Here is a 6257-nt window from a genome sequence, read left to right as displayed (position 1 = left end):
AGCCCGCCCCCTTTTCGTCACCTGCCCTCCGGCCAATGGGAGCCTTTCTCCTGCCCTGGGGTATTATTTACAAGCCAGTTTACCCTCTGGACAGGGGAGCTTTTTTCTGGGTAGATTCCTACCCCGCCTCCTAGCCAGACCTGGGGAGTCCCTAGCCTGCAGAACGGCGTGAGAGGCGACGCCTGCAGGGGGCGAAGATCGCCGCCTCCTAGGACCCGGGCGGGGAGGGCTATGGTGGTGGAATGACACGAGGATTAGTGCCACTTTTGTTTTCCGCCTACAGATCCGTGTCTGTCTCGAATTTCTATAGCTCTGTAGAAGGCAGTCCTGGGAGTTGGTTCCACTTGTCCTTCGCCTTTAGACCTGGTTATGCGTGGCAGCTAGCGCATTCCCAGACCCACCGCGAAAGGAGAGAACTGAGGCAAAGAGGGCAAAGCAGATGAAACTCAAAACTCCATCTTCAAAGGGCTATTGTTCTCACATCACTTCAGGACAGAGCCTTCTTTTACAAACAAGAATAAGGCCTAAAGCTGAAGGCCATACCGTGCCAGGATTCCAATCTCCTAGACTGTGGCGAAAACCCGGAAACTGGCTTTGTCAATGGCCGGGACAGGGGTCTTGCTTCGGTGTTGAATGGACAGGGGATGAAGGGGGGGGGGGATCTCAAATCTCCATGTAGTATTATTTATTTTGGATGACATTGCATAGTTTATTTTATATGTTTATTATTTTGCTAATGGAAAGCTATTTGGTCCTAACTGACCTCCAACTCCAGAGATCTGCCCTCCTCTGTCTCCAGGGTGCTAGGATGAAAGGCCTGTGCCACCATACTCAGGCTTGTTTATGTATGCTTTTGTTTATCTTTCCACTTAAAAGAAAGTATTACCATCAGTGCATAGAGTATCATTGAAAGTACCCCGGTGCAAGGCGCCACAGCCACGTTCAGAAGCAGTGTGTTGAGTAGACCCACAAATAAGCAAGCAAAACGGCCTGCTCTTCCTTTGTCAGGACTTATCATCCCACTATTGATTTGTTGGAACTGAGTCTCTGGCCCCTGAGCGAGCTAATGCATGCGAATGAATGTTTTGCCATTTCCAAGCACAGTCGTTAAAGTATCAAATATCCTGACCTGCATCTCAGGGCTGCTGGAACAAATGCAATCTTCTTATCTCTGGGGATGGTCGGATAGTCTCCAAATCCAGAAGGCCTTTGTGGACGGTGATTGTGGTGTTTGCATATACACCGTACTTCCCTTAACATCAAGTTGCATACCCCCCACCCCCCAATATTTGTGTAACTTAACAATATGGAAGGCTCACTGTAGTTCATCAATTTAGTGGGGGCAGTGTCGTGTACAGATCAAATTTCTAGGTGTTGTTGTTATTGTTATGAAACAGGGGTTATTAACTATGTAGCCAGGCTAACCCCAAACATAGAGGTTTGACTACCTCTGTCTCTTGAGAGTTGTGTATGTGGCACCACCGCCTGGCTGTCTTAGTGGGATCACTGCAAAGGGTTTCTAAAGGCCTCTCGGATCCTCCCCTAAACCCCACCCCCTCCACTTTAGAGCCCCAGGGAGAAATGTGACATTTACTAACTCTGGAGCTTAAGCCCAGATATTGTTTTGTTTGTTTGTTTGTTTGGATGGTTTTGAGTTTTTGAGACAGGTTTTCTCTGTGCAGTCCTGGCTGGCCTCGAACTCACTCTGTAGATCAGGCTGGCCTCAAACTCAGAAATCCGCCTGCCTCCCAAGTGCTGGGATTAAAGGCGTGCTCCACCAAAGTGCTCCAGAGGCCAGGTCTACAGAGTGAGTTCCAGGACAGCTAGGACTGCACAAAGAAACCCTGTCTTGGGGGCGAAAAAGTGCTCCAGAACACTAGGCTGGCCTTGAACTCACAGAGATCCACCTACTTCTGATGTGCCTTGTTCCCTGTACCAACCCTGCAGCTGTGGAGAGAAATTAGTATGCTGATTTGATACTGATCAAGAATTCCTCTTCTCATGTATCCTTCTGATTCTTGCCTTTGCCTCTTCACTTCTCCTGGGTTGTGGTGCTTGCAGCTCTGTGTACCGTTCATAGCTCTTCAGCCAGCCGCTGCCTGTCTTCTGGATGCTTGCCTTCCCTGAGTGCTGGTCACCAGCCTGGCAGCTCTCAGCTTTTCTTGTACAAAAGTTCTGTTATGTTCTGTTTTGTTTTTAACTGAGGGGATGCCATCCGTGCCACTGCATGAGAGTTGTGGACGTCCTTCTCTCCTTCGAACAACATTTGAGTCCTGGGACTCAAACTCAGTTTGTGAGGCTTGGCAGCAAGCAAACTTATACTCCCTGAGTCATCTCAGTGTCTTCTTTTTTGACTGATTTTGTTTTAATCTTTCTGTGTGTGTGTTAGTGTGCATGTGTATTCGAAAGAGAAACAGAAAGTGTGTAAGTATGTGTGCATATGTGTGTGTATATGAAAAATTAGATATATGAGAGGGAGTGGATGTGTGGTGTGCATGTGTGTGTGTGTATGAGAGAGAGAGAGAAAGAGAGAGAGAATGTGTGTGTGTGTGTATGTGTGTGTGTGTGTAAGTGAGTTGGTGCACGAAAGTTTGTGTGTTGGGCTATTTAAGGCCAGGTGGGCTTCCAATTCCTTTTTTTGCCATCACCTCCGAATAGCCTGGGACTTGCTCTGTAAACCAGGCTGACCTTGAACTCACAGAGATCCACCTACCTCTGCCTCCCGAATTGGGATTGAGTGGGGCGGACCCACCGTGTCTGTGTAAATTAAACAGTTGTAAGACATCCATCTTTTCGGTGGGGGTGGTCATGGCGGACGCTGTGCATGAGTTGAGGCAGGAAGTATGTGGGAATCTTCTGAGGCTTCCTGTCTGTTTTGCTGTGACCTAAAACTACAAAGGGGGGGGGGGAGTAATCCTGATTGAAAAACAAGCTCCATATAATAAATAAATAATTAAAAAAAAAAGAAAAGAAAAAGAAAAACAAGCTCCAAGTGAGCATAGCTTTTCCTAGAGAGAGATGGGAATTTGTATTCACCATCCAGGTCAGGTGTTGATCCTATTTTCATTCTGTTGTGAAAGAGGCAAAAGCCTTTGAAGGGAAAGGTGACAGGAAGGGAGAAATTCCTTCACAACCCATTCCCCTTCAGGCTAAAATGAGCTTCCTTGGGAAAACACTGAGAAGGCAGGATAGCTACAGGTGCTCCTATAGACAGCAGGCAGAGCTGAGCATTGAATACCCCACATTGCACTCACAAGAACTGTGCTACCGCAGGACCATGTGTTCTATCTATAATTTATAGTTTTTCCTTCTTTTTTTTCCCAGACTGGGTTTCTGTATGTAGCTCTGGCTGTCCTAGAACTCGCTCTGTAGAGCAGGCTGGCCCCCAACTCAGAGATCTGCTTGTCTCAGTGTCCTGAGTGATGGGATTAAAGCCATGCACCCCACCCCCACCTCCATTCAGTCCGGTTTATAATTTATACGTCTATGCATGCTTTTTCAAGCTTCCAGCAAGTTCTCCTGAGGCAAGTTGTTCACCTCCGTCCTGAAAATGTGACAACAGTTCAGGGCCTCAGATGGGGGCTTGCAATGAAAACACTTTAGCCTTGGACATTTTCATAGGTTGGTCCTTCAGAAACTGATCTGTACTCATGTGCCAACTGGCTTCTGACAGAAGTGCTAAGAACAAGCGTGGAGAAGAGGCAGTCAATAAACAGTGTTGGCAAACTGGGTACGAAGAAGGACGGGTCCCTAGCTCTCCTCAACACCAAACTCCAAAACAACTCAAAATGAATCAAAGACCTAATTATTATGCCTGAAATCCAAAGCTGGGTGTGGAGCCTGGGCTACCGGGTGGGAACCCTGTCAGGAAAAACAAAGCAAAAATCCCACAACACAACAAAAATCCTAGAACTATAATCTGACTATTGAAAAACACTAGGGAGATACTTCAAGATATTGCGGGGGGGATGGGGGGTTGAGGGGGGGGGTTGTGTGTGCTTCTTTAGATAAAACTCCAAAGGCCACAGAAGCAAAAACACACCTACAAGCGGGGCAGTGGTGGTGCATGCCTTTAACCCCAGCACTTGGGAGGCAGAGGCAGGCAGATTTCTGAGTTCGAGGCCAGTTTGGTCTACAGAGTGAGTTCCAGGACAGCCAGGGCTATACAGAGGAACCCTGTATCAAAGAAACAACAACAACAAAACCACACCTATGGATTAAATCAAACTAAGGACCTTTGGCATAGCAAAGGAAATGGTAGATTTAAAAGACAGCCTGGTCAACATAGTGAGTTCCAGGATAGCCAGGAAGTACTTTGAAAGACAGTTTCCAAACAAACAAACAGCAGAAAAAAAGCCCCGCAAACAAAACAAAACAACACACACACACACACACACACACACACACACACACACACACACACACAATCAACAAGATCATCTGCCTACAGCCCCTGGGATATAAACCACCTTATGATCTAATATCTTACTCAGAATTATGAGGTCCCTTGATCCTAAGAAGTCCCCATTAGCCTACCTTTCCCGATTTTCTCTGAATGCCATCCTACCCTTGCTGTTTCTTGGTTTGGAGCAGTGTGGGTTGTAGCCTTCACGACAGCCTGGGATTTCCCCTCTGATTTGACAGGCAAATCACCAAGCAAATTCCCTGTCAGCATCTGGAGCCAACTGGGAGAAAGTGGCTGCTGGCACGGTGAGATTCTCCCGCAGCAATCTTGGCCGGTGGCCCAGCCCTGTCCCAGGGAAGCCGGGAGGGTTTCTCAGCTCACAAGCCAGTCTGGTGTTTTGCAGACAGCAAGGCAGGCGCCTCCACCCTGCCCAGGTAACTTCCTCAGTTGTCTATTAACAGGACATTAAATCCATCCCCTACTCCCAGCCTCCTAGAGTTTACTCACAAACTAGGTCAAAGCTAGGTGATGAGTCCACCGTCTCAGCCCGTTACCTTGAAAGAGCCTGAGTTCCTGATGAGACCAATGACCAATCCTACCTGGGAGAGTGTGCATCCAGAGGGTAAATGAAAGTCTTAACTCGGAGAGAGAGTTCAGTTCGCTTCTAGAATGTCTAAGTCCAGACCAGGAGGGTCCTGCTATAGGTGTAAAGACAATGAATGTCACCACACTCCACCCCAGTGCCAGGCAGTTGACTCCTAATGCCACAGAGAGAAGGAGGCCTCCCTTTTATTAGAATTAAAGACAGGTGTGTCCCAAGATTTGCCACCTAAGGAATAAGAGGAAGTGACTCGAAGAAGTGGACACGCAGCCAGGGGCTCATTCCATTTCTATTCGGTAATACCTGCCTGATACAAAAAAATCCCCCAGCTGCCAAGCCTGAAGAGGCTTGGCTGGTTCACACAGGTGAATGATCACACCCTCAAAACTACCGCAGCAGGAAGGAAAGCCAGGAGAAAGTCAAGGTCAATGACTCCTCCCCTCCCCGTCCCCCCCTTCTCTTTCCGGCTACCTTTTTCTTTCTTTCTTTTTTAGATGTATGCAGGAGACTTACGGCTTTATTAAGGATTCCACCAAATGCTTGGCAAATGTTTTCAAAACATATTTATAAACAGTATGTTCCCCTTCTCAGCTGGCAGCACTTTTAAAAAAGACAATACAAGAAAACAACCATCTGGAACCAACATTAGTTCACGATCCTCACTTATCTGACTGCAAGATGTACGGCCACACTCGCTACAGCCCGTACAGCCCGGGGTAGTTCTAGGCAGCCGATAAACTCCATTGCCGGAAATTTATGCTGTCGGATGGGTTAGGGTACGCTGTGGGTAAATACATCTACCCTTTTTCAAGACATATTGTTATTATTTGTGTGTGTGTGTGTGTGTAAATCTGTATCCATGTGTGTCTATGGAGGCGAGAAAAGAGTACTGGATACTGGATATCCCGGAGCTGGAGTTGGAGGAGGTTATGAACCACCTGCTGTCAGCACTGGGAACCGAACCTGGATTCTTTGCTAAAGCAGCAAGAACTGCTCTTAACTGGTGTGCTGTGCTCTCCCTCTCCAGCCCTGATATCTGTTCTGTTTTATATCCATGGCACCTGGGATTCAGAAGGGAGCACTGTTTCTGCTTACAGGTCACGTAGATAATAGCCTCTTGCTTATTTACAGACTTCTATGAAGGCATGTTTTGAAGAGAGAAGAGATGTGCAGAGATTGGTTTTGTCTCCCTTTGTTGAGCCAGGGAGCGAACCCATGGACAGGCACACGAGAGGCAAGTGTGTTACCAGG

At 47.4% G+C, this 6257-nt stretch overlaps 1 long non-coding RNA gene across 1 annotated transcript; it reads right to left on the bottom strand.

Moving 5' to 3' along the window:
• Window positions 1–2556: 2556 nt before the first annotated feature.
• Window positions 2557–5153, bottom strand: Gm40484. The gene is made up of 2 exons (XR_870300.1): window positions 5005–5153; window positions 2557–2891 (listed from the first exon to the last, which is right to left on the bottom strand). It is a non-coding gene; the product is annotated as a predicted gene, 40484 (long non-coding RNA).
• Between the last annotated feature and the right edge of the window lie 1104 nt (window positions 5154–6257).

Source organism: Mus musculus, chromosome 8 (assembly GCF_000001635.26).
Source record: "Mus musculus strain C57BL/6J chromosome 8, GRCm38.p6 C57BL/6J".
NCBI classification, from domain to species: Eukaryota; Metazoa; Chordata; class Mammalia; order Rodentia; family Muridae; genus Mus; species Mus musculus.
Note: the sequence above shows the minus strand (reverse complement) of the source record. Positions and strands in the feature narration are given on the sequence as shown.